We start from the raw sequence: 10,601 nt of genomic DNA on the forward strand, positions 1-10,601 counted from the left end.
GTGCCTGTGAAGAAGGCGAATGCCTGTGAAGCTACTGCGTTCTGGGAAAGGCCGGTGCGTGTGAAGAAGGCAAATGCATGTGAAGCTGTTGTGTTTTGGGAAAGGCCCGGTGCCTGTGAAGAAGGCAAATGCCTGTGAAGCTGCAGCATTTTGGGAAAGGCCCGGTGCCAGTGAAGAAGGCAAATGCCTGTGAAGCTCGCCTTCCGTGACACTCTCACGTAATAATGAGTGGGGCTGTACACGCACCGGAGTCTCCAGAGTGCCGCCCCCGAGCCTCGGGGGCTCCCGCACACGACCAGTGGCAGCACTTAGCTCCGCGCTGGTGAGAACGCGTCGAAGACTAGAATAGGTGCCGGACACGGCTTTCCCATTTGCTTTCTGCAGTTGGCTTGTTTACTCTCGTTTGAAGTTTTATTGAAGCTGTTGGCATTCCTGGCTTGTAACTCTTTGCCTTTCTCGCTCGCTTGCCTCGTTTTCTCTCGCGCAAGTCTCGCGAGGGAGGTTCGCGGGCGCCCTCGCGAGTGTTTTTCTGCCCCGATCATTTGGAGCTTTCCTATCTGAGTCCTCTGCGGGAGCACCCCTCCCAGTCCGTGCCTCACGGGCATCGCGACACGAGCGCAGGACCTGGGCCGATCGCCCCCACAACCAAGACCGAAAGTTACCCCTCCTACTGATCCTTGCAGGGCAGAAGGCGCACGGCGAGGCCACGGCCTTGGGAAGATAGGACTGCGTCAATCCCCATCGAGCTAAAACAGTTCCCGCACATGGGTGCACGGCACGGAAACAAAGCGCAGAAGTAGCAGTAGCAGCACGATGGATAACAGTAGCAATTCAAACACGCCCCCACGGGGCCTTATACCACCCTCTATTTCTACGCAGGAAAGGAAGGAAAACAAAATGGGCGCGAATCGTCCTACAACAACCCACGGCGAAGGTCCGAGCTACTCCTGAGGCTCAGGCGGATCCCTCCTCTCGCTTCGTCGGGGTGCGACGGCGGGCTGACCCGCTACCTTCACAAGGGCGGGCGCGACGGCGCGGGGGCTGGTCATGGCCACCGCTGGAGGAGCTGCTGCCTGAGAGGGAGTCGCCGAAGCTCAGCGAACCCCGAGCACCGCCGCCCGTACGCCTGTCGCCGTCTTCATCCTGGTCAGTACCGGGGCTGGCCAGGCGGCCGCGGTCGTCGTCTTCGAGGCAGCACCCAGCACGGCGACCGTCTTCCCCGAACACCCTCATGTAGAGGGTGGCGTCGCCGTCGAACTTGAAGTGCAGGGTGCACCACCGGCCCAGGCCGCGTGCGCGGGCAAACGTTTGCCAGCCATGGTTCGGGGCCCCATTCCCAGAAACGGAGACTTCCAGCAAAGCCTAGGAGGCCCTGCTGCAGCAGCCGTCTGCCTGGAGCCAGAAGCCGCATTGGGCGCCGGCCGGCAGTTCATCTACGAAGAAACGGGGGAGCTGGAGCCGGGTACTGGTTGGGTCCACTTGCCACACAACGAATTTCGGCAGCACCTCCGCAGAGCGAAAGCGTGGCCTAGGGGGATGCACAGTCACGGCGTGCCCCCCATCGGCAGCCGGACGCTCACCACCGTGCAGGGAACTGCCTCCATGGCTGTGGGAAGCCACTACGGGGACCGTGGAATACTTGCGAGGGCGGCCTCGGCCATGCTTGGCCGGGGGGGTCAGGCCCAGCCTGGGGAGCCTTTCCTTTCTCCGCGGCCGAGAATCTCTTTCGAGCCATGGAAGCGGCGACTAGCCACGAAGAAGAAAAGGAGCAGCAAGAAGGGATGGGCTGAGGGGACTCGCGCGGCCCCGTACTTATAGCCGGAGGAGGCCAACCGCCGAGCACCACGATCGCAGGTAATCATGATCGGTTTCTCTGCATGTGGGACTTGTCAAGTCATGCGGTCGCCGAGGCGTCGTGGGGAAGCGCAGTCGCCCACGTCCAATCAATCGCCACGCGGCGCCCAAGGCCGCAGGCTGTTAGGGCCCGCGGCGCTTCACGCTTGCCCCTTCGTTTTCCTGCTAGGCCAAGCCCGGGCGCGCCTTGGGCCCAGGGGCTACTGTCGGCGTTCTAGGAATGGGGGTCCCCAGACATGCCTGCCTGCGGCCTACAGCGTGGCTCAAGTGGGGGCCCAGCGTGGCCCATCTTCATCAGCTCAAACTCAAGAACCTTGCGAGGGGCCAAGCCTCGCGGGGCGGACGACAGGAAGCTTCCTCAGAGGCAGCCTCGTCAGGCAGGCTCGCGAGGAGGCCGAGAGATCAAGGCTGGGGTACCTCGCGAGGAGCCCGTGACGCAAGCCATGATGATCGAGACCAGGTGGGCGCCGGCCTGCGCAGTGTCCTTGTTTCCCCTTTGGTGCAAAGGGGGCAAGCACAGGCCAAGGCATCGGGCAAAGGTTACAATTCCGGTGCAACGAGACCAAGACTAGCAGAGCGGCCGGACGGAGGTCACCGTGGAGCCCAAGACGGCGTCATCACCATAGCTTTTGGCAGCCGAAGACCACCTTTGGTCAGGATAACTTGTACTATATGTTCCCCGTCAAAATGGCCAATTGTTGGCTCCCTTCCCGCTCATTATTTGGGGAGAGGCCGAGGGCCTCTATAAATAGGGCTAGCCACCACAGAGGAAGGGGATCGAGGGACATACCCATCCATCTAGAGAGAGAGAGGCGACTGAACTCACCCTAGCAGTTCATCGCACCAGCTCAAGAACACCTCTCGCGAGGCTGTTCTTCCCTTGTACTGTTCATCATCAGCCCCTGAGGCAATCCACCACACCACACACTGGAGTAGGGTATTACACCACAACGGTGGCCCAAACCAGTATAAACCTTGTGTCACTTGTGTTGTTCGTTGTTTCCAGTTTAGATCACGCGAGCAGATTGGACGTAGATCGGTAGGGGAGAGATCTCCACGCGCACCCCAGTGTTCGAACCTCAAGGGTCTGCTGGAACCCGAAATCCGAAAAATATACTGTTGACTGGGTCATGGTGCCGCTGAATTGAGTTTCTTTCTAGTGCAACCACATTTTCCTTTGTGGGAAGGCCTTGATTCGGTCCATTGACATGGCCTCTGGTCGGTGCCTCCAAATAGGGAAGGTTATGCCGGGCTTGCCCTGGCCTGATAAGCAGGCATAATCTTGTGTGCTTGTTGATGAGATTATGGTACCGAGTCCCCGAGTGGGAGTGTTTTGACCATGACGGTGGTCGGGGTGTCTTTGGTAGACACGGGGACACCCAGGACCAGCCCGTTGGGGATTTGGGTCGGAGTGGCCGGGAGAGTGCTGTGGTGTAGGATCGAAAGTATGTCTAGAGGGGGGTGATTAGACTACTTGACCAAATAAAAATCTAGCCGTTTCCTAATTTTAGTTCTTGGCAGATTTTAGCTATCTTAGCACAAGTCAAGCAATCTCCACACAATTTAAGCAAGCATGCAAAAGAGTATATGAGCAGCGGAAAGTAAAGCATGCAACTTGCAAGAATGTAAAGAGAAGGGTTTGGAGGATTCAAATGCAATTGGAGACACGGATGTTTTTGTCGTGGTTCCGATAGGTGGTGCTATCTTACATCCACGTTGATTGAGACTTCAACCCACGGAGGGTAACGGTTGCGCGAGTCCACGGAGGGCTCCACCCATGAAGGGTCCACGAAGAAGCAACCTTGTCTATTCCATCACGGCCGTCGCCCACGAAGGACTTGCCTCACTAGTGGTAGATCTTCACGAAGTAGGCGATCTCCTTGCCATTACAAACTCCTTGGTTCAACTCCACAATCTTGTCGGAGGCTCCCAAGTGACACCTAGCCAATCTAGGAGACACCACTCTCCAAGAAGTAACAAATGGTGTGTTGATGATGAACTCCTTGCTCTTTTGCTTCAAATGATAGTCTCCCCAATAGTCAACTCTCTCTCACAGGATTTGGATTTGGAAAGAAGATTTGAGTGGAAAGCAACTTGGGAAAGGCTAGAGATCAAGATTCATATGGTTGGAATGGAATATCTTGACCTCAACACAAGTGTAGGTGGTTCTCTCTCAGAAAATGTGTATTGGAAGTGTAGGTATGTTCTGATGGCTCTCTCCACGAATGAAGAGTGGGTGGAGGGGTATATATAGCCTCCACACAAAATCTAACCGTTACACACAATTTGCCAAACTCGGTGGGACCGAATGGTTAAACTCGGTCGGACCGATTCAACAAACCTATTGACCGTTAGGATTTTCGGTGGGATTGAGATGCAACTCGGTAGGACCGATATGGTTAGGGTTAGGGCATAACGTAATCTCGGTGTGACCGATTACACAAACTCGGTGGGACCGATTTTGGTAATAAGCTAACCAGAGAGTTGGTCAGGCAAACTCGGTGAGACCGATTACACAAACTCGGTGGGACCGATTTTGGTAATAAGCTAACCAGAGGGTTTGCATTGTAATCTTGGTAGTACCGATTGCGCAAACTCGGTGAGACCGATTTTGGTAATGGACATACACAGAGAGATTACAATCCCATCTCGGTGAGACCGAGATCCCTATCGGTGAAACCGATTTGCTAGGGTTTGTGACAGTGGCTATGACATCTGAAACTCGGTGGCGCCGGGTAGATCGAATCGGTGGGGCCGAGTTTGACTTTGGTTTAGGTCATATGTGGACGTGGGAAGGTAGTTGAGGGTTTTGGAGCATATCACTAAGCACTTTGAGCAAGCAAGCCATTAAGCAACACCTCATCCCCTCTTGATAGTATTGGCTTTTCCTATAGACTCAATGTGATCTTGGATCACTAAAATAGAAAAAGTAGAGTCTTGATCTTGAAGCTTGAGCCAATCCTTTGTCCTTAGCATCTTGAAGGGGTTCCACATCCTCTAGTCAATGCCACTCCATTGTTGAACTTATCTGAAACATACTAGGTAAAAGTGTTAGTCCAACAAGAGATATGTTGACATTAATTACCAAAACCACCTAGGGAGCACTTGTGCTTTCAATCTCCCCCTTTTTGGTAATTGATGACAACATACATCAAAGCTTTAGATAAAGATATAGAGAATAGCAAGTAAAGCTTTGGAAAGACATGTAACATGCATAGGCTCCCCCTACATGTATGCAATCATGTGAATATTGAATATAGGAGCATGTGAATGCGTAAACATGACAAAGTAAGCAATGTGTTACATGTATCTTGGCTATATGCATCAGAGCAAATGATGTGAATGTGAGAAATGTACCTTCATGCTCATGAGTCCTTCTTGCAAATAGTATGTACATCAGAAAGAACTTCTCAATCACATGACTGTGATGCATATAATTACCTTGTGGTCTTGAGTTGGCTTAGGATGGGATGAACCTGTGCAAACAAGGTTAAATAACACAGATACACCTACTGACCAGAGCAAGCAAGAGAAACCACAAGATAACCAAGACTGGGATGACATGTAGAGTGAGTACTAAGTACCACATTGGATATAGACATGTCCCCAAAGGTAAAGATATACAATAAAATCAGAGATTTCCTTCCCTTAGATGTCTTGCTCCCCCTGAATCTGCATGGGATATTAGGAGAAGCTAGGGAACAGAAAATCAGAGCAACAAAAAAGAAACAACAGAGCTTGAGCTAAAGCAAGCAACCAAACATGTCTTTCCCCTCTTAAAGACATGTGACATCTCTCCTCTTGAACACCAAGCATCTGGGGTCTTTGATGATATTACTTTCTCCTAGTTGAGAAACTCTCTCCCCCTGAGTATTCTCCCTTTCTCTCCCTATAGGAAGGATTAAGCTTTGATGTGATCTCTCTCTCCCCCTTTGACATCAATTTCCAAGAAGGGCTCTTCTGGACATGTGATACAAATGGGTTGGTCCTCGAGTCACAGAGCAAAGCAGCATGTCTAATATGATGCTGGTAGAGGACAAGAATCATTGAGTGGAGCTAGAGCAAACAGAAATCAAGAATAAGTGGCAAGTTGGTTTTCCGGTGGTGGAATCGGTGACTCCGAGTTGTGTGCTTCGGTTGCACCGAAAGATTTCGGTTGGGCCGAAGAGAACAAACCGGGTGTGACCGAGTTCATTATAGTGAAACCACTTGTCACCTCAGCTCACTAGATAAGTAAGATCTCACAAGGATATGCAAGGAATTTACTGAAAGATTTGCAATGAATTGGATGCAGAAAATGCAGAACAAAAAGGAAAGAAAAGAAACTAAAAGTTCTAGATGAAGTTTTATTTGAAAGGGGAAGCAAATATGCAAATGCAAAAGCATGGAGAAACACTAGAGAACTTCATCTAGAAATGGTCGGTGACAAAGTCACCTATGTTAGAGTATGTTGACTTAGGAGTCAAGTGAGAGCACTTGATCATAGGTCATACTCATCGTTTAAGCTCAAAATGGGGTTACCATTTTTCGTTTAAGCATCTTGATGTATTCACATCTTGTCGAGTTGCTTTGACTCATGACTTGGAGTAAAGCTTCTCTAAGATGGAATAACATACCTTGGGTGGTGGTGTTGATCTTGCACATGTAGTTGAACTTGTGTGGGTTGCTCAAGATTGATGTAGTTCATCAAGAGTTGGGAGCACCACTTGGAGTTTGAGTTCATCTACCTACATGGGTTAGCTTTGCAAGGAAGAGCACTTGTGTATCCAAAATGACAATCATGAGACTCAACATAGAATTTGCCAAAGGATATGTTTGAATGGTTTCGTGCTTCCTTGTCTTCAACCACCATTGTGTAGAGACTTGGTGATGTAGAGATTGCTCAAGATGTGAGTGAGTTGTAATCTCATAGATTTAGATTCAACCAAGTACCTACACGGGTTAGATAACATGCAAGGTACAAATATATCCAAGACATATGAATAGCATTATAAGAGAAATATTGAGAATTAGTCATAGGCTCATGCCCCGCATGTATCAAATGGAGTTCCTACTCCAAGTTTGAAGCATCAATGATGTTCAATTCACCTCTCAACCTGCAAAACACTTTCTCATCAAGTGGTTTAGTGAATATATCCGCCAATTGCTTATCAGTGTGAACATGCTTAAGGTTAATGTCCCCTTTTGCAACATGATCTCGAATGAAATGATGACGAACTTCAATATGCTTGGTTCGAGAATGTTGCACGGGATTGTGAGCAATCTTAATAGCACTTTCATTGTCACATAGCAATGGAACATGTTTCACATATATCCCATAATCTTTAAGAGTTTGGGTCATCCAAAGTAATTGAGCACAACATGAACCAGCGGCAATGTATTCTGCTTCGGCGGTGGATAAGGATACCGAGTTTTGTTTCTTGGAAGACCAAGATACAAGAGATCTACCAAGGAATTGACAAGTACCCGAAGTGGATTTTCTATCAACCTTGTCTCCGGCATAGTCCGAATCGGAGTAGCCAACAAGATCAAAAGAGGACCTCTTAGGATACCAAATGCCAAAATTTGGTGTATGGATTAGGTATCTCACTATCCTTTTCACAGCCTTAAGATGACACTCTTTAGGAGAAGCTTGATATCGTGCACACATGCACACACTTAGCATAATATCGGGACGAGAGGCACATAGATATAACAATGAACCAATCATAGAGTGATAAACCTTTTGATCAACCGGTTCACCATCTTTGGTCAAATCAAGATGTCCACTAGTTGGCATGGGTGTAGTCATACCTTTACATTCTTGCATATTGAACTTCTTGAATAAGTCCTTGGTGTACTTCGTTTGAGAGACAAAGGTACCTTCCTTAGTTTGCTTGATTTGCAAACTGAGAAAGAATTTGAGTTCACTCATCATAGACATCTCAAACTTCTCCAACATTAGCTTTCCAAACTTCTCACTAAAATGAGGGTTATTTGAACCAAATATGATATCATCAACATAAATTTGGCACACAAATAGTTCTCCATTAACCCTTTTAGTAAAAAGAGTTGAATCAATTTTACCAATTTCAAAGCCTTTTTCAATAAGGAACTTGGTCAAGAATTTATACCATGCTCTACGAGCTTGTTTAAGACCATAAAGGGCTTTGTGAAGTTTGTAAACATGATTAGGTTTCTTAGGATTGACGAAGTCGGGAGGTTGCTTAACATAAACTTCCTCCTCAATTTTTCCATTTAGAAAAGCACTTTTAATGTCCATTTGGTACAAGGTGATATCATGGTGATTAGCATAAGCAAGTAAGATGCCAATGGATTCAAGTCTAGCAACGGGGGCATATGTCTCACCATAGTCCATACCTTCAACTTGTGTGTAGCCTTGGGCGACGAGACGTGCTTTGTTGCGAACCACTTGTCCATCTTCATCTTGCTTGTTGCGAAACACCCATTTGGTACCAATGATGTTGTGGTTGTTGTCGGGCTTCTCGACCAATGTCCACACATGATTTCTCTCAAAGTTGTGTAGCTCTTCATGCATAGCGTTTATCCAGTCCGGATCCTCCAATGCTTATTCAACCTTCATAGGTTCAATGCTAGAGATGAATGAGTAATGTTCACAAAAGTTAGCTAAACGAGTTTCAGAGCGAGTGATTCTCCCGGTTTGGATATCATTGTAGATTTGCTCGACGGGATGATCTTTGGCAATTCTTTCTCGAACTCGTGAAAGCTTTTGCTTGGGTCGGGGTGGAACATCCTCTTCATCTTGTTCTTCTTCTTGGCCTTCTTCATTGTTGACGCTGTCGTTCTCTTGTCGTGGTGGAGAAGGAGGTTGTTGATGTTCATCTTGGTGCACTTCCTCGTTTTCTTCATCTTGGCGTGTCCCACTAGTGGATGCTTCCGTATCAACTCTTGGTTCACCTTGTCGTGAGGTAGAAGCTTCCACTTGGACGGACGAGGTACTCTCCTTCACTTCCGTTGGACGAATCTTGCCAATGGACAAGTCTTGAATTGCTTCCGAAGGGTCTTTGTCTCCTACATCAATTGGCAATTGCTCTACTTGCGAGCCGTTAGATTCATCAAACTTCACATCTACCGTCTCTTCAACCTTTCGGGTGAAATTGTTGTAAACACGGTAAGTGTGAGAGTTTGAGCCATAACCAAGTAGGAAACCTTCATGAGATTTAGGAGCAAATTTAGAACGACGATGCTTATCAAGAATGTAGCACTTTGAGCCGAATACTCGAAAGTATCCAACTTGGGGTTTGTTACCAGTGAGGAGCTCGTATGTCGTCTTGCCGAGTAGCTTGTGAAGATACAAGCGATTTGTTGCATGACAAGCTGTCTCAACCGCTTCCGCCCAAAAGTGCTTTGGCGTTTTGTACTCATCAAGCATCGTTCTTGCCATCTCGATAAGAGTCCGGTTCTTCCTCTCAACAACTCCATTTTGTTGAGGTGTGTACGTAGCCGAGAACTCGTGTGAAAGTCCTTCTTCGTCAAGAAAGGTGTCCACATTTGCGTTCTTGAACTCCGTTCCGTTGTCGCTCTGAACCTTCTTGATCTTCACGTCAAACTGATTTTGGGCCTTCCTAGTGAAGTTTTTGTAGATCTTTTGGACCTGCGATTTTTCATCAAGAAAGAACACCCACGTAAATCTTGAAAAATCATCAACTATGACTAGACCAAATGAGTTACCACCGAGACTCTTGTAGGCATTTGGACCAAAGAGATCCATGTGAAGTAGCTCGAGTGGTCTTCTTGTGGTCATGATGTTCTTCGCGTGGTGACTTCCTCCAACTTGTTTCCCTGCTTGACAAGCACTACAAAGTCTATCCTTGTCAAATATGACATATTTTATTCCAAGGATATGATCACCTTTAATAATCTTATCAAGATTTCGCATACCAACATGACCTAGTCTTCTATGCCACAACCAGCCTTTAGAAGATTTGGTAATTAAGCAAGTTCTAGGTTGAGCCTTTTTAGTGAAATCAACAATGTAAAGATCTCCTCTACGTATACCGGTAAAGACCATTTTATGATTGTCTCTACGAAACACTAGGCAATCTACTTCAGTGAATAAGACATTGAAACCGAAATCCGCAAGTCTAGAGACTGAAAGTAAATTGTATCCAAGGGATTCGACAAGCATGACATTTTGTATGGAGCTATCATGTGAGATGGCCACCTTACCAAGGCCAACCACCTTACCCTTTGAATTATCACCAAAAGTGACATATTTTCAAGGGCCGTCGTTTTCAGCAAGCTCACGGAACATATCTTTATCTCCGGTCATATGATCAGTACATCCACTATCAAGGACCCATTCCTTTCCTCCAGCCATGTAGCCGCGAAGATTTGCCATAAGACCAAAATGCCTCATTGCATCATCAAGATCATAGTCACTATCATCATCTTCATCATAGTATCCATGTTCAACATCATCTTGTGATTGATCAATTCCTAGAGAGGGTAATTCATTAGATAAATGATCATCACAATGGTTACCTTTATGAATTCTAATAGCTTCGGATATGATATCGCTAATGATTCCAACATTTCCTTTAGCATGCATGAGATTGGTAACCTCAAATAGACAATCACCAAAGCTAGGATCACTAGAGTTCATCTTACTCATCTTACTCAAGGCAATAGACTTATGGAATAATCTGGAAATCGTTCCTCAAGAAATCTCCATATGGTGTAGGCACACTTGAGAGTAGGCAAACATCTAATCAAGTTTCTAGGCA

Source organism: Triticum urartu, chromosome 6A, assembly GCF_056163025.1.
Source record: "Triticum urartu cultivar PI428250 chromosome 6A, HENAU_Tu73, whole genome shotgun sequence".
Lineage (NCBI taxonomy): Eukaryota > Viridiplantae > Streptophyta > Magnoliopsida > Poales > Poaceae > Triticum > Triticum urartu.